Source organism: Sebastes umbrosus, chromosome 17, assembly GCF_015220745.1.
Source record: "Sebastes umbrosus isolate fSebUmb1 chromosome 17, fSebUmb1.pri, whole genome shotgun sequence".
Taxonomy (NCBI): Eukaryota; Metazoa; Chordata; class Actinopteri; order Perciformes; family Sebastidae; genus Sebastes; species Sebastes umbrosus.
In genome coordinates, this window is record NC_051285.1 from 11181908 (window position 1) to 11204522 (window position 22615).

Sequence of the window (22615 nt, forward strand, 5' to 3'; positions counted from 1 at the left end):
TGTAGAAAGGATAGATCCTGAGGACGACGTACCATCAGACAGAAAGTGCATAAACTTGAGCTATTCCTTTAAATGACAATATACCATCTCCTACACTACCAGGTTTAGAGCATGGTGCCAACAATGTCTTCTGATTTTGGGCGTTTTATCTGTCAGTTTCTACTCAAAAACATGTTATTTATCTTGTTTAGACAGCCCGACCAACAAATACGCTCTCACAGACTCCACAAACCACCTACAGTTGTTCAAAAAGGACGCAGTCACACGTTACACCCCTTTCGTGAACTTTCAAGTTGTTTTTTTCCCCCAGACACTTGTCCTGACCTCGGTGTCAACGCACAGCTTTCTTTAATAACCTCGTTCCATAACATACATTGTGTTCTAAGGAACAACACCTGTATTTAACCCCGTGGTGATATCTGGGACACTGCTGTGCTGCATGACACACTTCTTTGTCTCCATCAGCCTGCACTGATTGGATCTATTTTCCTTTGCCCTATTAGGGTATTATAAAGCCACCTTTCATTTCCCCGTCAGCTGAAAAGGGACAAACGGAACAAAGACCGCAGTGGACCCGGCCAACACCTTCCCTGCTGGCATTAGGCTTTAGTTTCCTAATCTCACTTTGCAGTGGCTCAGTCATTTCGTTAACCCCATTCAAACCAGCACTGAAATCTCAGGGGACTTATAGATCACCATGTAGGTAATGTAACTGAATATATAGGTTGTCTCCTGGAACACACGGGTGTCTCCGCTCCACTTGCATCATTAAATAACAATGTCTTCATAACCTCAATATCAATGGCGTTTGTGCTATTACATGTAATACATATTTCCCTTTGTCCTTTATTGACCTTCAGCAACAAGGGAGTGCTCCAACTTGCGTTATTTTGTCTTTTAACTTCCTGCCCAAACCGAAAATGAGAATGTGTCGCGCTGTGTAGATTGACTGCTCATTGATATGGTCCTCGTGGTCACATTACATTGTAGCAAATATCTGACTCGTTGTATAAAAGAACGTATACAGCAAGAAGCCTGAGCTGGAAGAAAACAAGAGACGCTCTTCTGCAGCAGCCAAACAGACAAACATCCACTGCTATTTACATAGCGACGCTAATTAGATCAGTTCTCCCGCACGGAACCGGGATCAGCTGGTCGTGTTACTTTTATTATGGTGACCGGGCAGAATGTGTTGGTATTTCTGTTTTATTAGATGTTTATACCAACATGATATCATTATCATCATCATATTACTGTATAACAAACTGATTGTTCCAATTTATATGATCATTAAAATATACATTATGTTGGGTGTCATATTGATAAATCAGATTCCAGACCAACAAAATAAAATCATCTGGTTTAGTGACTGTTTGTGAAGAATGCAAATAATGTTGATAACCTAATAACCTGCATCATCACACTGGTAAGTTAGCATCGGAGCTCTTTAAAATTGTCACCATAGAAACAGCTACTGCAACAACAAACAGTAAGCTAGTTAATGCCAAACATATCTCTGCACCAGAGATCATCTTTATTTAATCTGAGATCTGTGGTGGATGTGGTGATGTCAGGTCATATGACCTTCGCAAAAAAAGTGGATGTGTGTTCCCAACATGGACTGTACAGTATATAAGAAGTGGACATAGTCACCGGGATGTCACCCATTGGTTTGTGGACTGCCGTTTTGAAGCCTTGAGTTTGGCATTTTGGCCATCGCCATCTTGGTTTCTTTGGAACCAGAAGTGACACGAGATGGTGGAGCTAAGTATAACCAAACGCTGAATTAGACATTTTTAGGCAACCAAAATGCTACAGTTAACTTTCAAGAACTGAAAACACACTGTGAAAGGGTTAAAGTTGTGAGACGAAAACACGGACAACTCCCAGACCGGACAACGCCGTGGTAGCGACCTGTCAATCACTTGGTAGCCAAGCCCTAAAGCATCCCCTGCTTTATGGTCTATTTGACTCTAAATGGGACCATAATTTACTAAATGAACATCATGCTGTATTGAAGAAGACTTGACACTAAAGTAGGGTCATTTTTCTCATAGAGGAGGTTGCCCACTGGGTGGAAGTGATGATGTCAGGTCAGTCAAAAACGACTAAAATCACATGCATGTCAGTCTGGAGGGATGTTTCTCACCTCTCTTTTAATTTTTCTTTGAAACACATACTGACGTCTGAGACTTGTGGCTCTTTATTATTAAACCACAGAGAAATTGTGGACTGGTTTTGGTTGCCCAGTTTGATGTATAAATGCACCGGATCACAGGGGGCTGGCTGTAATGGGTGATCTGATTCCGCAGGACAATGGGTGACCTCACCGTGTGATTGAACACCAACACTGGTATCTCTGGTTACCGTCGTCGTAGCAACGAACGCTAATGCTGCATGTCCTGATCTGTGTTGATGATGACAGCCTGGTTTGGACAGTTAATCCAATCCTATCAGCAGAATCTTCCTTTTTTGGCTTTCCATTAACTCTCCTAACCCATCCTCCTCCTCTCTTTATCTATTTCTATCCCTCTATCACTGCTTTTTTGGTCAATCTTTTCGTGAAAGAGTATAAGGACTCCTCAGTGTTACTGTCGTTTCCAGACAGGCTTATTAAAATATGCTTAAAGATTAAACGAAACAAATACTGAAAACATCTTTGCTGCGTGTGCCAGCATTTTTATTGCCAGTACCAGCAGGGTGATGAGGCTAGTTTTTATCATCTCTTCTGATTCCTCCCATGGGAAGTGTAAAGAAATTTGCCAGTTTTAAAGGCAGATTAGGAAACAATTAAGAAAACACAATCCTTTGCCTTCTCTTAAAACTGAAAAACAGTAAGACCACACCATAGAAATAGAATAGGAGTAGAACGGACATTGAACTGTTTTCAGTGGTCATTTAACTATAGTACAAAAGAAAATGACGATTGTTGTTAGTTGTTACAGAACACACGTCAGTGAGGCCGTAAAGTATGGTCGCAGCTCCGGAGGCGGAGGGATCATACCAGCTCAATAGGCTCATTTTCTGTTACCAGTGTAGCATTAAAGCAAGGCAGAATTAGCAAACTAGCCAGCTGTTGCAATTTACATCCATGTCTGTTCAAAATGGCATCGTGTCATCATTTGATCCGATTAGACATATTTTTGTGAAATCGTCATAATTAGCATATGGATTCTTGAGTTATGGCCCCAAACGTTTTTTGTGAGGTCACAGTGACCTTTGACCACCAAAATCTAATCAGTTCATCCTTGAGTCCAAATGGACAATTGTGCCAAATTTGAAGAAATTCCCCCAAGCCGTTCCTGAGATATCACGTCCACGAGAATGGACTGGACAGATGCGTACGGACTGACAACCTGAAAACATAAAGCCTCTGGCCACGGAGGCAAAATAGTGTTTGTGACTTGTTTTTAAAGATGAATCTCTTCACTAGCACCTATGTTCTTAGGGCTACAGACATTCTATATTTTTTTTATTGTCAATACATCCAATGAAAAGACCAAAATCAACTATCGACAGCCTTGTAAAATCAGTCTGCTCTCAGACTAAACCAATAGCAGCAACACTACAACACCGTCTGATCACACTCCAAAAGGACAAAAAAGTACCTTTATAAAAGAGCTACCGTGTTACATGGAAACATAAAAGCCACTAGCGGCTCTGTCTGGCTGTGTTTCAGCACAGCAGTCCTTTGAGCTGAATGATGTTATCATGAGCGATGCTACTGGAAGTCAGTCAAATCACCAAAGTTATTACAATTCATCCTGAGAGGAGCATAAATCCATCTAATAGTTCTCACCAAAAGTCATTAGGATTCATCATCTGGTCATCATGAATATCTGTACCAAATTTCATGACAATCAACTCAATGTTTGAAGAGATATTTCAGTCTGTATACCGACCCACCACCTGACAGACATGGCCACCTCTAGGAGCTCTATGTGGCTAAACATTCAGTAAAATGCATGTATAAAACAAACTCTCATAGCTTTCATCACTGTGTGTGTCTTTCCCCGCTGCACTCTGTCACCTTAGAGTGGGTTTCATATGATCAGCCTGCTGGTAGACTGCACTGTGTGGTCTGACCGGGCACAGCTGCTGTTTATGATCTCCTGTTGTTATTCCTGCCCCATTAGGACACCAGAGAGCAGCTGAGGGAAACAACAAAGGCACGCACGCTGCATGTGTGAATACTGGAAGTTCACCAGATCAACTTAAAAGGTGATAATGTAGCTACTAGTCTGGTGTTTGCAGCTTGTTGTGCTTCCCAGAAGTGACAAAAAAAATAAATCAAAGGTTCTCTATATGGCATTCAGAGCATTAAAGGTCCCATATCGTGCTCATTTTCAGGTTCAGACTTGTATTTTGTGTTGCTACTAGAACATGTTTCCATTCTGTAACGTTAAAAAAAAACTTTATTTTCCTCATCCTATCTGCCTGAATATTCCTGTATTAACCCTCTGTCTGAAACGCTCCGTTTTAGTGCATTGCAACGGAATTGCAACGGAATTGCGTTGCTAGGCAACAGTTTGGGTCCATGTTTACTTCCTGTCAGCTGATGTTATTTACATACACTGCAACAGGAAAGAAACTGGGACACATTTAGAAGGTTTACGTTTAAAACCGTGAAATGGTCTAAATATTGTATATTTGTGACATCACAAATGGACAGAAATCCTAACGGCTTGTTTCAAACGCACAATTTCTGAATACGGGCTGTGTGTGTTTCTCCGTATATTGAGCGTTGTGATAGTTTAACAGGATTTATATAGCACTTAAACCTGCTTAATAATATAAAAGACATGAAAATCCCACTTTTTACAATATGGCACCTTTAATATAGCAGCTAATAATGACAGTATTTACAATGTAAAAATATAGAGGAGTAATGGCTACCTGAGCAGAGAATGAATGAATGAATGAATGAACCTCCCTGCGTTGCCTTTTAGTGCATGTTAGTGCATGTGAACGTGCCCCACTGGCTCGCTCACGGCCGCTGCCCTGCACTGCGCTCATATGGCGGTTACAGCTGATAACGCCCCCCTGAGCTCTGTCAGCACTGTTGCCGTCGTTTGCACTGTTAGCACCATTAGCTGCGAGTCTGCCAGCTCAGCCGTCACCATGTTGAGAGCTTTGTGGAGGCAATAGAAATGCTCTTCATTTTGAATTCAGCACCTTTAATACAGGCTTAAGAAGTAAAACTAGTGGATCAACCACACAACTGTACATAAAGGCATACATATAGCTGCTGAGCTATGTATGTAATTGGTTATTTTTCATCCTTCTTGGTGAGAAAAGAGCAACATTTGCTGACAAAAAACAACACAGTAAAAGAGCCCCTGGTCTAATTGTTTACAATACACCTTTTACAAGTCCAAGCCTCTGTGTTATTCTATCGATCGACCTCTTTCCGTCCCTCTCAGCTCCCACCATAGACTGTATACTGTGACTCAGAGATGTTGTTTTCACAGCAGCATCCTATCGAGGCACCTGTGACCTTCCCCTACTCTCCTTTCACTCGCCTCCTCCTCTTCTTCTTCTCTGTCCCTCTTGGCCTCTGACTGTCTGCCCACCTCCCCTCATCTCTCTGCAGCCATGTTTTCCTCCCCCTCTTCTCTCTGGGCACTGCATTTGGAGTCGGATGAGAGCAAAGAGATACAGAGGCAGATAGACGGACAGAGAAACAGGCAGAAGGGCAATCTGCTCCTCAGACGTATAAAGAGGTGTGAAGGGTTCAAGATACATCCATTTTGTTCAAAGAAAAATCACTATCTGATGCTTTTTCAAACTCGTTTTAACTTCAGACAGGCACAAACTTTCAAGGGTTGAGTGCAAAAGGGAAATAACTGCCATTCTACTAAAGAAAGACCTCAAAATCGTTATTAACAGCCTTGAAATCACTTGAAATATCAAGACATTGATGTCAGGATGCTTCGTTTTGATCACAGTGTGTGTGATTACATCATAGCAGTTCTAATCAAGTCTAGTCAATTTTAGTTATATAGCCCAATATCAAAAGAAATGAATTGTCGAAGATAAGAATCACGATTCTTTTGTGAATTGTTTTTTTTTATAATGTAGGCTTTCGGTTATTACATCTGTAGTCTCCCAGCCCAAGCAAATCAGGTTTTTACGTGAGTCTATGGGTGGTGTCTTTTTATTCAAATGATCATTATGAAATTTACTTTTTCTGAGATCATCAAGAATTTCCCCATGCAAGTTTAATTTCAGACAAAATGACACTGTCACACTCAATCCTTCCTGTCGGGCAAACCGCAAAGAGACCAGCCACACAAACAAGACACACTGAAGCACACTTACAGTACTGTTTCCATCAGCACAATCACACACTGACACACAAACACACACAGTGAGAGGATTGTTGTGTGAAGCCAGTTCAGCAGGCCTCAAGCAGCAGCACATGGTGAGCCCATGTGACCTTATCCATGTGACCCCTCCCTCTCTCTTTCTCTCTCTCTCTCTCTTTCTCTGTCTCTCTGGGGCACATCTGCAGCGCTACAGGCTTGAGGATACAGAACATATGACACACATATATATACTGTACAGTGCTGTAAACGCATACAGTACTGTATACAGGCACATGTGGCTCACAAATACACAGACTCTGATTAAACTTTGACACACATCTACTCTTTGTTGACCAGAGATTCATGTGATACCGATCACATGACCAACTTTCACTTAACTCTTAAGTCAAAGTCGACTTAACTCTGCAATGACGGCTGATATTAAGTACAGCGTTGTCTTGGAAACAAGCCAAATGACCATCTGCAAAAGCTATTTGTCAAGCTATTTATTGTCCTCCTAAATAAGCCAAACGTCATAATGTTTTATCTCCACTCCACCAGCCAGGTGTGAAGAGGAATTTCACAGGCGTGTTAAAAAACATAGGGGCATAGCGGCATCGCAGCATATTGCAGGAATAAATTCCAATCGCGATGATCTCACTCAAACAAGCCTCAAATGCTCTTCATTAGGGAACATACAGTCACACAGTTATCACCTGCAGGGTGACGGTGTGAAATGCTGCTATATTTAGTCGTGCTAACTCAAGGAAAGAAGGTATAATGAAGAAGAATGGTGGATTACCGAGGTGTAACCATTTGGATCAACATGACTAAATGTTAAAAATGAAAAGGAACGAAAAGTCCCTTTTTTATCTTAGAGAAATATGTCTTAGACCCAATAAGATCTTCTCTATCAGGGATAATGTTGATGAACACACTTTTTGTGATGTTTTTAAGGTTCCTGATCCTTTTCTGACATTTATTCCAATTTAGCACATTTTCAATCTGTTATATATCCACCTTATTCTCGGGGGCGTTTAATATTTAAGGCAGTTTATGGCACGGAGTGCAGGGCGGCATTAGACTAAAAATAGTTTAAGTACGGTTAACTGCGTATAGAAAATAAGAAAACCTTGTTACTGTGGAAGTACTGATATGCCTCAGAGCTTTTCAGATTATTAATCGCTTCACCGTCTCTAGCAATGGAGTCAATAAAGTAGCTAAATATGTTAGTGTATGTTATCTGAGGCCACTTCTTCAGGTCGTCCTCCCATCCCTCGATAGTGGAAGGCAGAGGTATGATCACGTTATCCCATTTGAGGTGTAATAAGTGGTGTTCCCACATGTTTTACTATATTTTTAGAGAGAGGATTAGCGTACCGTTACCATGGAAAACGTCGGTTCCGGTTCAGTGACACGACGCGCCGGAAGTTGCGCCCATAATTCATGCAAGGCATCATGGGGGCGAGGAATAAGGTGGATAGTGAGCCGAAGTTATGAGGTGACATCCAGCCGGCCTCTGCATCACTTCACCTTCTGTAACGCTGTAAAAAGCGCAGCATTTCTTTCACTGGTCTCTGAAAAAAATTTCTAAGACAAATCGGCATCCTCTAAAGCTATTGATATCAATAATTTAAACCTTCATTATTTCAAAAAAGTTTAAATATGTATCACAAACAGTGGGCAACTGCAGGGTCTGAGAAGTGAAGCCAATGCTGAAGTGCTTTAAACTTGCATTCTTTCTAATAGCCAGCAGGGGGCGACTCCTCTGGTTGCAAAAAGAAGTCTGATTGTATAGAAGTCTATGAGAAAATGACCCTACTTCTCACTTGATTTATTACCTCAGTAAACATTGTAAACATGAGTTTATGGTCTCAATCGTCTTCCTCAACACAGCATGATGTTCATTTAGTAAATTATGGTCCCATTTAGAGTCAAATAGACCTAAAGCAGGGTATGCTTTAGGGCGTGGCTACCTTGTGATTGACAGGTCGCTACCACGGTGTTGTCTGGTGTGGGAGTTGTCCATGTTTTCGTCTTTAAATTTAACCCTTTCAGCTCACCAAAGTTAATTATAACCTTTTTGGTCACTTAAAAATATCTTATTCAGTGTTTGGTTGTACTTAGCTCCGCCCTCTCGTGTCACTTCTGGTTGCAAAAAAAACAAGCTAGCGACGGCTAGAATGCTGAACTCAAGGCTTTAAAACGGCAGTCCACAAACCAATGGGTGACGTCACAGTGACTACAGTACATCCACCTCTTTTATACTGTACAGTCTGTGATCACAAAACATTAATCTCTCTCTGTACCTCATCATTTTGTGTTGCCACTTCTTTCCACAATGCATCCTGGGTAATTCAATGAAAAAACAATTCCTGCTGGTTTGAAGCTGCGTTTTTGAGAGTTTAAAAGTTAGGAAAATAGGTCATACCTCACACCTACACAGAGCTGTGTGCTTGATAAAAAAAAGTGAATCTTATATTCAAATAATCTCCCAGCTACTCTATAGCTTCTACTAATTATTTTTGTCAGCTCTATTGAAACCCAGTGCAATTTTGTACAATGTATGGGAAAGGCCTTAAGTCAGGAGGCAGCACATGGTTCGTCTGTGGGATCACGCTGACCACATGACAGGGTGTAGCTGCAGGATTGTGTGTGGTTGCGTGTGTCAGCGTGATAGTGTGGATGCCATTGCCCTTGTGAGGATCCTCTGAGCACTTATAGAGGATGTGAAGAATGAAAGAAAGGGATCACTGCTTATCTCTGGACCTCAGGGTCTCCTCGTCCGCCTGCTCCTTCCTCTCTCCACCCTTCTACCAGTATGTGATATAGTGTGTTTGGATGAGTAAATCTACCTAAGGCTTGTCCTCAAAACAACTATATAGGAAGCAAGAAAAGGCTGACGTGCTCTGTATGGATAATGTAATTTGCTGCATATGTATGCGGATTAGCAGCTTAGCAGAGGGTGTAGGATGTAGAAGTGCTAGAAAAGAAAGAATGAGAGGAGACTAAATGAAGGATGACAAAATGGCAGGATAGAAGAGGGAGCTACAGCTCTATAGCCATGTGTCCTGGCCGGCAAGACTTAATTGATTGAGACAGCTAACTTCCAGTAATTCAGCTGATGAAGCTTTTCACTCTCAGGACTGCTGGCTGGACACAAACAAACTGACGAGCGTGGCAGCAGAGCAGCGGAGACGAAGATAGAGGAGCAGAGAGAGAGGGGGGACGCGCGGTGTTTGGTTAACATGTCCACCCCCTATCACGACAACTGAGCGAAGACAAAGTGCTGATAGTGCTGTTCCCATTCCAGGGTTGGTGAAGACACATGCATGGCTGGCTGGAGCTGTGAAGATAATGTGGCATGCTAGGCAGTAGACAGTCCTACTGGTGGTGCAGAGGAATGTTGTCTGACCCTGTTTGGACTACATTTTATTAAGACTAGCCACAGCCTGAGCTCTTTCAACCTGATTCAAATTATCTAATCTAGTATGTAGCCAGTGCAAATCCAGCCTCGACATGTCCAACAATCAACTCAAATCAGCTCAGTCCCACACAGCCCTGAAATTCAGCGAGCATCAACAGCAGCGTGCGGGCAGATTATAGACCATGCTTTCCATTGAAGGCGGCCCTGCACTTCTCACCCCTCCCCTCCTCCTCCCCTCAAGGCTCTTCCAATCCCTGCCTGATTCTCAGCCACGCTGCCGCATGTGCATGTGGGCCATAAATAGCATCGGCGAGGCTGCAGAGGGAGATCTGCAGATGAGAGACGCACAGCCCTAAGATTACACCTGCTACTGCAGTCTCTCATGCAGCCACAATCTGCTCTGATGTTCTGGATTATGCAGAGAAGGAAAGGAAAGGAAAGGAAAGGAAAGGAAAGGAAAGGAAAGGAAAGGAAAGGAAAGGGAAAAAGAGGGTGTAGAATAAGGAGGGTAGTGGAGAGGACGAAATAGGATTAGAAATTCTCCGTCATATCTGGTACTGGCTTTCTATTGAGGTTTCCCAAGCTACTCGGTAGATATTACACTGATATTTCATCATTGCACACTACAGTAGATTAGATTTCTGTCCTTAAATCCCTTTTCATACTTGAGCATGAAATGTCTCTGGTATTAGTTGGAAAGCAATAATCTGCCTCCGTCTGAAAGCCACATTGGACAGATTTATGAAACAAAGTGAGAGAGGAAGAGGGTGAAAGAAACGGGGGTGTGATACAGGGATTTGGTGGAGGAAGGTGTGTCTTCTTTAACCTTGTTGTTCTTGATGATGGAGGTGTGTGAGTGGGTGAGTGAAGATTATACATTCAGCTTTAAAGGAACAGCGTGTAGCATTTTGGGGGATCTATTAGCAGGAAATGGAATATAATATTCATAACTATGTTTTCATTAGTGTGTAATCACTTGAAACTAAGAATTGTGTTTTCGTTAGCTTAGAATGAGCCCTTCATATCTACATAGGGAGCGGGTCCTCTTCACAGAGTCCGCCATGTTGCTCCACCATGTTTCTACAGTAGCCCAGAACGGACAAACCAAACACTGGCTCTACTAGAGAGAGGCTTTCATGTTTTTATGTTACCTGAAGGTCACTGTAGTTCTCCGACACGCTTGTGAAGCTGCAGTAACGTGAGTCACAGAGTGCAAAACCGCGGTACCGCCAGCTGCCATCTGACTTTCGTTATTACGGTAAGGGTGACCTCTAAGCGAGGTGAACAGCGTTACAACAATTTTGCACTTGACGGCTCACGTTTGGAAAGGAAGGAGTGAGCCGAGGGGTACTCAGTTGGTTGCAATCTGCAACCACACCACTAGATGCGGCCAAATCCTACACACTGTCCCTTTAAAGCAAGTGGCTGTTTGTTTTAGCCATGCAGGTTGTCTCATATTATTGTAAAAAGATACAAAATTCTATAATCAAATGCATAGTTATATGACCTGTGAGTAGGGGAATGAATATGGATGAAATGAACAAATGAAATAAACCAAGAGTAAGAGAATAAGTCATGCTAGCTGCTCTGTGAAGCTGTACTTTACCATCTTAACTTAGCTTGTTAGAATCTTAACATTAGTTATTTAGTTGTAGATCGACCTGATGATGGTGTTCGAGTCAGGGGATCACGAAAGTTATTACAATTCACCCTGAGGGGGTCATAAATGTCTGTGACAAATTTCAATCCGAACCATAAATGTGAACCTCACGGTGGCACCAGAGGAAAAGTCATGGGATCAACCAAAGTCATTAGGTTTCATTAGGACCATGACTGTCCATGATTTTCCAGACATTTTAGAGCTAGTTTGGCTCGTGTGGCTAGTGCCATTTTTCTGTCATAGAGTTTTGTTCATTCAACAGTCATTTTCACACCTGCTGATGTTTTTTCTCCCTTCATCTATCAACAGTGATGCAACAACTGGGAAAGAAAATGCTGCAGTCACGAAGATACCAAACTCCTCAATAGTTGTTGATGCTGTAGACAACACCAAAGAAGTGGTGGGTCATTGACTGAATGAGCCAAGCTGTGACCTGGCAGTTTTCACATGTATTTATGTAAATTATGCATAATTATGTGTAGAATTATACAGTATATCAGCATTGAATTTTTGTTGCAGCTGTCCAGATAAACAGTGCCACCATTTCCACACAAATGTATTGCTGTCTAGAATCAGTCTAGGTCCTAAAATTGTAACATCACCATAAATAAGTATATGTTTAATATCTATATTATCACCCTTTTCTTACTAAATGTATCTCCTCTATTGACACTTTTTGGACTCATTGCCTTCAGAGATTCCTGATGGCGTAAAATGGTGTGAGAGTCCAACAGTAATAATAGTGGGCGTCTAATAAGTTGAAAGTCAAAGCATTCGTAGAGTTGACACATTAAGAGATTGGATTCAATACCACAGACGTCATTCCAGATTAAAAAAATGTGTTATTATTTAATATGATAATTATAAACACAACTGACAAAGACGTCTCGGGGCCAAATCCGTCACTCAAGCCCCATTGATCTCAAGTAATGAAACGCTGGAAGAGACCACCACAAGGCCATTGTGTCACAGTAATTACAATGAAGAATAGCTCAATTAAATGGTGGGCGAATGGGAGCAGTTTTGGAAGTAGAGTGGAAGATACATTTTCCTACAGTGAGTATTGGCTGTATTATTAAAAAAAAGTTCAGGGCGCGCACTCTAGATTTCACAACGTCTATTCATATGTAACCTGTCTGTAATGTTTCAATGTAATGGGATAATGAGATAATTAATAATTGATGGAAAAATGAAAGGGACTTTATTTATTCTACCTCTTATTTTAACTTTGGATTAACTGAAAATGAAAATGACATAGAAGTAAAAAGGCAGAGGTTTAGTGAATCACCACTTTTAAAATAACTTGGATAAATCAGACAAGCAAGCGGGTCAGTCTTTAAAACCATGGCAGCAAAAGTACGTCAGGAAAGAAACAGACCAATGCAGCTGAACGCCTGAGATATTAACTCACAATCACAATAAAAAACTTCATGTTGAACAAAAAAAAACTTCATTTATTAGCAGTATCAACATTGGGAAACTGCTTATATCCAAATATCTAATGGCAGAGCACAAACATGCATAGCCTGAGGTACGGAGTGCAAAATCTGGACCACTGAGCAAGAGAAATCAGCGATATGGTCTGATGAAGTCTTTCAACCATTTTTCCTGCATTCATCACATTTGGAGAATACCAAATCACGCCGTCAAGCCACAATGTTTGCTGCGACAAGATGGTGGATCTGTAACAATATGGCAGCCATCTCCTGAGGGTCATTAGCTCCATTGATTGCTCTGCATGCGTGTAGAGGGAATATGAGGCCGCATTACATGAGCAACAGATACTATTATCATGCAAATAGTGTTTCCTCAGACTATTTGCATATTCAAAGTGTCCCACGTGTACACCTTTTGATGCCCTCCCAGTTCACCTCAGTTCATCGCTGCACGTTTATTATGAATACGGGAACAAAGAGTGACGTTTGTTCTTCAGAGTCACAATTTCTCTCTCAATACTGTATGAGAGCAATTCAATTGAAGTGACTCCGAAGGCAAAGGACGGCTTTATCTCTCATTAGGGACCTGGAATTTGCATAGTGTTATGGGAGGGATGCCAATGTCAGTCAGCCCACCACTTTAGTCCAGACTGAAATATCTTAACAACTATTGGATGGATTCATGGATTACCATGAAATCTGGTACAGACAGTCATGGTTCCCAGACAACATCCTTATGACTTTGATGAACCCCAAATGTTTGCATGCTAATAGGGCTGCACAATTTTGAAAAAAATATCTAATTGTGATTATTTTGACTGATATTACAGTTGCGATATTCGAGGGAATTATCATTTTTACATCATTATTCTCATTTTCATTGAAAAACATTATTAAAATGATTATGGTGTGATTGTTGCAGGGATCTGTACCAAACAAAGATATATTCTTATGTCTGTAGAATATGATGTATAGGCCAGGACATTTCTGCAGCACAATATTGTATTTAGATGGTATTTTGACACACATTTCACCTTTGAAGGGGACATATCGTGCTCATCTTCAGGTTCATACTTGTATTTGGGGTTTCTACTAGAACATGTTTACATGCTTTAATGTTCAGACAACACATTATTTTTCTCATACTGTCTGTCTGAATATACCTGTATTCACCCTCTATCAGAAACGCTCCGTTTTAGCGCATTTCAACGGAATTGCAACGGAACTGAGTTGCTAGGAAACAGCTTGGGTTCATGTTTACTTCCTGTCGGCTGATGTCACATTCACATACACTGCAACAGGAAGTAAACTGGGACACATTTAGAATGTTAATGTTCAAAACTTTGAAATTGTCTAAATATTGTAGATTTGTGACATCACAAATGTACAGAAATCCTGACGGCGTGTTTCAAACGCACAGTTTCTGAATACAGGCTGTGTGTATTTATCTGTGGATTGAGCGTTTTGATACTTTCACAGTATTTATATAGCACTTAAACCTGCTTTATGATATAAAAGACATGAAAATCTAATTTTTTGCAATATGGGACCTTTAACAAATATGGCGATTTCTTCCGCATGCTACGATTTGAAACTTGCAGTAGGCCATATTTCGATTTCAATAAAATTTTGATTAATTGTGCAGCCCTACATGCTAACACGCTAAACTAAGGTGAAAGCCATGAATATCTGCTAAAGATCAGCATGTTAGCGTTTTCATTGTGAGCATGTTAGCACGGTGATGTTAGCATGTAGCTCAAAGTATCGCTGTGTCTACGTACAGCCTCTCAAAGCTGCTAGCATGGCTGTAGACTTAATTGCTACATAGTCGACATAAGAAATGTGCTGCTGCACAAATCAAACAGTCTTTGTATTTAACAGTCCTTTGGGATTTTGAGTTGTTTGTGCAGAGCTATTCATGTCCTGAATTATTCTTTCAAGTAGAAGTAAAAAATCACTCGTTAGTTTCACAGTGTGAAGTGAGTTTTGTTTGAACTGTAGCCAAAGAATGCACCGTTATGAGTGTAATTAGGAGATGTTGTTTCACGTCGCAATTTAGTGAAATATTTTAAAAGCTGTACAGTTATATGATGGAACCGGACGTAGACATAGGCGATCAGGTCATGTGGTCTTACAGAGACTAAAGCTCTTGACTGAATGAGGCACTAATATTACATCATTTGAGATTCAAAATATTATTATATATCGAAAAAAAATCACAGCAACTTGCACACAGATTTGACCATGAATCAGGTGTTTCGAAATGTTTGAAAATTAGTATTGCTGTCCTTGACCAAAGAAATTCTTAGTCGACTAACACTCGCACACAATTTTGTCGACTGATCGATTAGTTGAATCGACAGATCTGTAAAACTGAGTTTCTCCACAAAGAACCACACAAAAGAACCACTTTAAATCTGTTTACCAGAGATGTGATCAAGAGTTTCTTGTAAATAAGTCATTCAGCATGAAAAAAAGCATAAAAAAATTACTACTCAACTAAAGGTTATCTTAGTCGACGAAGACCAAAACGACCGATTAGTTGGCTAATCAACTAAAGAGGGAGAACCCTAAAAATTAGGATTTTATTTTGCGAATATGAGTTGATTTTGCCGTTGCAAAACACATCTTTGGCTTTAAAATTGGGCCAAAGGCAGTGACATATACACGACCATGCTGCACAATAATTAACCCCAGAGAAGACAACTTTTCGAGCCAGATCATTATTCAAACCCTGAACTGGTGAATACAAATACATGACACACTCAAAGGATGTCCTTCACATTGGTTTTGACATGTGTTGCAATAAGAATAGATTTTTTTGTGATAACTAGGATTCACAGACTAGGGACATGTCACACAGAAGCTATGTGACAGTAGAGGGAGACACATAAGTGGGCACAGCGGGAGTTTGTCAGACACTCCGAGGCAGGGAATGAAGGCAAAAAGGGATCCCGACACTCGAGGAGGCAGAAAGAAAACAGGGAGGCAAGGAAGGCAGGCAACATATTGGACTCCACTCATTACATTGTCACCACGAGCGCCCAATCTGGGACTAGTTGGCATGAATACAGCCTGATCCCACCCTGAATGTGTGTGTGGAGGCTAAATGACTTTGTCCTACTAAAACCAGGCCATGGCCACATCTCCTTTGGGAAAATAGGCAGAGCTTAGATCTGGATTCATGTTAAACCAAGGATTACACTAATATAAAGCCACAGGGCTGGGCAGTGGAGTGCATGTTTGCGTCCATACAGTATTTCCCATCTCTCTGTGTGTGTGGCCATGAATCTGCCATACATATGCGCGGTTCATTGCTCATATGTGCTTTTGTCCATGCTGGTACATATGTGCAGGCGTACGGCATCCACAGAACTGCATGTGCCTCTGCTTGCTCATGGGTGGACGATCGGGCCGCGTCCAGCCATGCTTATGCATGTGTGTGTCAGAGCATCATGCTGTTGCTGAGGGAGGCTGCCATTTGTTTGCCCTTGGCCCGTAGAGGACGGTCGGCTGCCAAGGACCGGCTCAGCGGACTGGTGGAAAGAGGCGCGGAGGAGTTGAGGAGGGGATTGAAATGAGGATAAGAAGGATGAGAGGACGATTTTGTTTATGAGGCTTTCATTTAGGTGAACTACAGTTAAAGGGTCAGTTCACGTAAATTACAAAAACATCCTCTTTTACATCTAATGGTATCAATTAGGGCCGGGGGGGGAAAAAAATCAATTCACCTATATATGGCAATTTATTTTTTGGGATTTGACTGATATATTTGACTTCAGGACATCTCTAACTACATACAAAAAGAAAATGTTAGAACAGGAGAACACAAACAGAGATACAATTAATACTAATTGAATAAGCACAAAAGTAAATAAATATAAAAATGACAAAAAGACAGTGAGAGGAAAGTTGGGAATAAAAGGCATCATAGAACTAGAAGGAGGAAAGGAAAGAGGAAAGGACAAAGGGAAGGAAATAGGATGCAAACAAAAAGAAACACACAAACATAAACACACACACACAGTGGTATAGACCTTGATCACTTATTCATTCAGACCTGAGGAGAGAGCCGAGAGGATCAGGTTGCCTTAATGACTAATACACACACACACACTCACAGACACACTCACACACACACGCACACACTCACTCACACACGCACACACTCACTCACACACGCACACACACACACGCTCACACAAACTCACCCACAGGCAGTGAATCCCACAGGCCTGGGCTCGCCAGCTCAATTGAATTACTGTTATCGTACACCCGAACTGAGACTGGGACCCTGTCTGCCCACCGACCACACCCTCTCTGTTTGCCCTGCACTGGAGGACACACACTAACACACACACGCACACACACAGGATCAAATACCGGCACTATATCCACTCCACACACACACACACTCACACAGGCTCCATCCACATCACTACTGCAGTGACCCACCACAGGCACGGTCCCATTATAGCCATCATTTACAGTCAGTATCGATTACTTGTCTAGCTGTAGCTCTCCGTTTTAGACGCACACGCACACACATATGACGACATAAAAAAGTACACATATTTGAACAGATATGCAGGTGTATATATTCTAAGAGTGTAAGAAAATGTCGAAAAGAAATCGAATATCGTGATATTGTGTTTTGTGATACTGTATCAATTCTCAAAGATTGCATAAAAAGTAAACTTTTTTACTCCGATTTTATGCATATGGGGGTGTTTTCTTTATTCTATGACAGTTTTCCTAAAATTAGATTTTAAAAATTGCAATATATATCGCCTTACTTACAGTATTGCAATATATTGAATTGTAACCCCGGTATCAAATACGTATCGTATCGCAAGATTCTTGCCAATACACAGCCCTAATATATTCGCATGCATACTGCACAAAGAAACGTGTACACACATGTGCATACGCACTATAGGCCACACACGCATACACTTTCCCAAGATGTTAGATCTCAGTGTATTGATTTCTAGAGGGAATGGAAATCCCTCCTCTACATTACACCGTTCTATCTGCTCTCTCCCGTCTGTTCTTTTTGTTTTCATTCTGACGCATGTTGTCTCATTGTTCAAACTAAATGGAAAAGAGCGTAGATGAATAGACTGATGAATGATGAAGATCACTGAGAAAATATGCAAAACAAAAGGCCCCACTTAACAGAAACAGAGCAGAAACTCTCTAATGAATGGGCAATTAAAGGCGCAGCCAGAGAGGCTGCATTTGAATACTGTGGGTCTGGTGTTGCATAGAAACGCTGGTGTTACTACGAGTGAATATGATCCACACAAACAAGAAAAAAACATCATAAAATAAAAGCATCCAATAGAAAAATTCTGATAATCAAGACCAACTAGAGTTGTTCCGATACCAAATGCATCCGATACTGCTCAAAATTCGGTATCGGCGAGTACGCCGTCTATGCACCGATCCGATGCCATAATTTATCAACCCAGAATTTTTTTTAAAATGGAAATCAATTATTTTTCGCCGCTCCAAAACAGTATCCTTCACGGTGCCGTTGTCCTGAATGTATCATGGCTGCCACAGGCAACTACTGTTTTAGAGCAGCGAAGACGAACTAATTGCAGGTAGTTTGTCACGTGACGATAGAAAACAACAACAGTGCGTTGCTAGAGGAGAGTGTAACGGTAATGGTAGTCAGGGCGAGAAAAATGGCAGCCATTTGGCAATATTTCACGGTGGAAAATTCAACAAGTAGAACTAAATAATAAAAGAAAGTTCTTTTGCATTTATTCCCTTTATGTATTTCTTCATGTTTTACTAAGGGTTCAACCTGAGTCAGGACCTATAACAGTTAGCAATCATATCACATCCATACATGGTCAGTAGCAAACAGCTGTTAAATAATAATAATAATAAAACATTTAAATTAAAATAAATAATAATAATAATAATAATAATAATAATAATAATAATAATAATAATAAATAATAAATAATAAATAATAAATAATAATGATAATAAATAATAATAACTACATATATTTTTTATCATGCTGGTATCGGATCGGTACTCTCGGGAAGAAAAAAATGGTATCGAACATCTCTAAGACCATCACACAATATGTGCATTTCAATCTATTTACAGATGGATGTGGACTTCTGTTTAACACAACAACAAAGCAGAAGAAGAAAGTAAGAACAACAAAAAAGTCAAATGAATATAACGGAGATAAGGGAATCTACCCGTGTATTTATGGAGGAATTGTAGGATAGCATTGCGGCGATATGTGACATACATCTCCGTAATTTCCATAAATCTCGCTGCCAGAGACGAGAGAGAGAGAGCCTGGCCGAGGACCAACTGTGCCATGTAAATGAAGGCTGGTGGCCTGCTTACTGTGGTGTGTGTGTGATGGAGGCAGCAGAGAGAGAGAGAAAAGAGGAAGAAAGAAACCGAAAAAATAGGGTGAAAGAGAGAAAGATGGGAGTAGAGAGAAAGAGAGAGAAAGACAGAGGGGTAGGAAGAGGGAGAGATTCAGAGGGCTGATGTTGCTGCCATGGTAACCGGCGTCACCTTGGAGAGGAACAGAACAGAACCGCTCAGGGGAAAGACCCAGTGTGCACACACACATGCACAAAACTCATCAAACAATCACATATTCATCTATGTTTAATCGACACAGCCCTATTTTTGGACATCTTGGTTGAATATGAGAATTTTTTTGCTGGGATTCATCTACAGTGCAGTCCGAGTGATGCCCCCACTGGCCATTGATGTTTAATTGATATGCCTGAGCCAGGGCAATGTCTTATAGATGCCCCTTGCCTGCATGTCTTGCTTCCAACAACTGCGCTTTTGTGCACTATACAAATTCAGAACCAGATTCTGTTTCATAAGGATCATATCTATACTCAGATTTGCACTATTTCACACTGAGGTCATGTATATTTCAAAAACACCAACTACGCTTGACCTCAGTGCAGTGCCATGCCCTTGAAAAGCCTCTATATGCGTACTGTATGCCATACTGTACACATTCCTAGCCATCTGCATATGCATACTGCATATCCCCCGCTGTGGCGATGAGGAAGGAGTTCCCATCCCCCCACATTTTCTCCCAGAGTGTAATGCGAGTCTGTTCTGCATATGCGTGAAAGATTTCCCCCCATTCTGTAATGTTATCTTCCATTCTATTAATTTTATGGGCATATAATTAGATGTTTGATTAGCTGTGCCTTCTATTAACTAAGTCTCATATTTCTCTCTTTCCCTTCCCCTCTTTCCCTTCTGATCGTAATGTCTTTGTGTGAGACAAAGATCAGTCTCGCTGATGAGAAAACCTCTTTAGTCACTGTTATGCAGAGTGCTATGCTGTCATGCATCATATGCTGTACAGTATAGGGCTGCAACTATCGATTGGTTTCACTGTCGATTAATCTGTCTCATTTTCCCGATTAATCGATTAGTTGTTTGGTCTATAAAATGTCACAAAATGGTGAAAAATGTCAATCAGTGTTTCCCAAAGCCCAAGATGACGTCCTCAAATGTCTTGTTTTGTCCACAACTCAAAGATATTCAGTTTACTGTCATATAGGAGTACAGAAACCAGAAAATATTCACATTTAAGAAGCTAGAATCAGAGAATTTTGACTTTTTTTTCTTAAAAAATTACTCAAACCGATTAATCGATTATCAAAATAGTTAACAATTCATTTAATAGTTGACGACTGAATTCAGGTGCTGACTATTTTTACAATTAGTCAATAATTTGTTTTAGATAATAGTGAAAAAATGCCCATTAGAGCTTCCCAGAGTCCAAGATGATGTCTTCAAATTGCTTGTTTTGTCTAAACAATGGTTAAAAATCCCAAAATATTAAATTGACAATGATACAAACAGAGAAAAACAACAAATCCTCACATTTGAGAAACTGGAACCAGGTAATATTCAGCATTTTTTTCTTGATAAATGACGAATCGATTATCAAAATTGTTGATTAATTCTCTCTCGATCAACTAGTCGATGGATCGACTAATCTTTCTGCACTAAATCTATCATTTAACAACTCTTGCTCTGGTGGTTGGAGCTTTTTGAGGGGCCATCTACCTTACAGGGAACAAAATCAATATAAATGTACATCCAAGCCCTTGGTATGGTATGTTGTAGCACTTTCAAAGCATCAAATTCCTTGTAGATGCCATTTAGCTATTTATAGCACAGCGTGTGCCAGAGAAATGTTCAAACAGATGCAATGGGTGTAACAAGGACATATAGCGAGTAGGGAAGGTGAAGACAGTGATGCTTCAGGACAGGCCCGAATGTACGGCTGTTATATGGCCTTAAAGATACGGTGAGACGAGGCTCGATGGGATAAACACAAAACAAGGCTAGACTACAGCTATATGCTCTCTGCTTTGTAAGGCTGTACTAGATGCTAACATCTACTTCACCATCTTAGTTTTAGCTTGTTTGCATGTCAGCTGGCATTAAACACAAAGTAAACAAGAGGTACTCTCTCAGGCTAATACAATCTGCGAGCACACAGAGCACACATAACGTCCTAAACGTGCCTTTTAAAAATCATCAGCAAGTCTCTGTTGTAATTTTGCCAGTTTGATAGCTATGTTGACATTTACTCACCTGGCTGCTGTCAGCAGATCTTAAAACAGCAAGAACTATAGAAGGGCACTCCATAAGTGAAAAATAATGCGTGTATCTGCCCCGTAATTTGGATCTGCTCCAATATTTACTGGGTTCTTCCTTGGCCCCTTGCTACACCCTTCCACAAACCAAACCAACAAGCCAAACCGAAAACATAACCTCCTTAGGTGGAGGTGATAAGCTCGAACCAGCCACAGGAAATACAGGTGATCAATGAAGCATCTATTGTCTTTGGTGTCACATTATTTGCTGTTTCTGAGGGAGTATAGACAGATCACCTTTGTACTTTCCCCTTAATTGGGTTGGTAACAGAGTGGGCTGATTTTTATCTCAGGCCAAGAGTACATATGGTTTCATAAGTGGGAGTCACTTCACCCTTTAATTCGATTCCTGGATTCCTGGCAGTGCCTCTGGTCAATAATGTGTTGGTCCTACCTACAGAGACGCATCTATCATCTTAAATGTGATAACACAAGGTCAGCATCTGTTGACCGTATGCTTTGTGGAAAGTATTGTGATCTTGAGATAGGTATCTACACACCTCTGCTGCAATACCAATTCCATTAAGGCATTTAAGGGCACATAATACAGAGCCTGTAACAGAAGGGGCCATCATTTCTGTTGTATATAAACCTTGTAACTCCACTCTTCTTTATGTTTACTTTAGCTGAGAGAGAAACTACTCAATCCCTTCAGTTTATGAAGCCCTTTCAAAACCACATTCTTTAATGTCAATAATGTTTATCATCAACAAAAAAAATTAGGTCTGTTTCTCATAGATCCTATAAAAAAATACAATTCGGAGATAAGAGGTTTCACCTGGCAGTGATTATTATGTAAAATGATACAACTAGGATTTGCAGCCGGATGTTCTGCTAATGCACAGATCATATAGTTTACTGCATATCCCATATCAGTTGTTACTCTCTCATGTCTGTGCTGTAACACTTAGGAAACTACACTACCAAGGACGTAGGGCTGCACGATTATGGCCAAAATGATAATCACGATTATTTTGATGAATATTGAAATCACGATTATAATCATGATTATTCATAGATTTTAGGGGCAAAATGTTTTTATTGCAATTTCACTGCTTTCACTTCCATGTTGTGCTAAATTCCATCTGTTAAATATT

The 22615-nt window shown here is 40.7% G+C and overlaps 1 long non-coding RNA gene across 1 annotated transcript; it reads left to right on the forward strand.

Moving 5' to 3' along the window:
- The first annotated feature begins 959 nt into the window (after positions 1-959).
- LOC119475214 lies at positions 960-22262 on the forward strand. Its single transcript, XR_005203737.1, has 3 exons — positions 960-970; positions 10542-10547; positions 22145-22262. It is a non-coding gene; the product is annotated as an uncharacterized LOC119475214 (long non-coding RNA).
- The last annotated feature ends 353 nt before the right edge of the window (positions 22263-22615 follow it).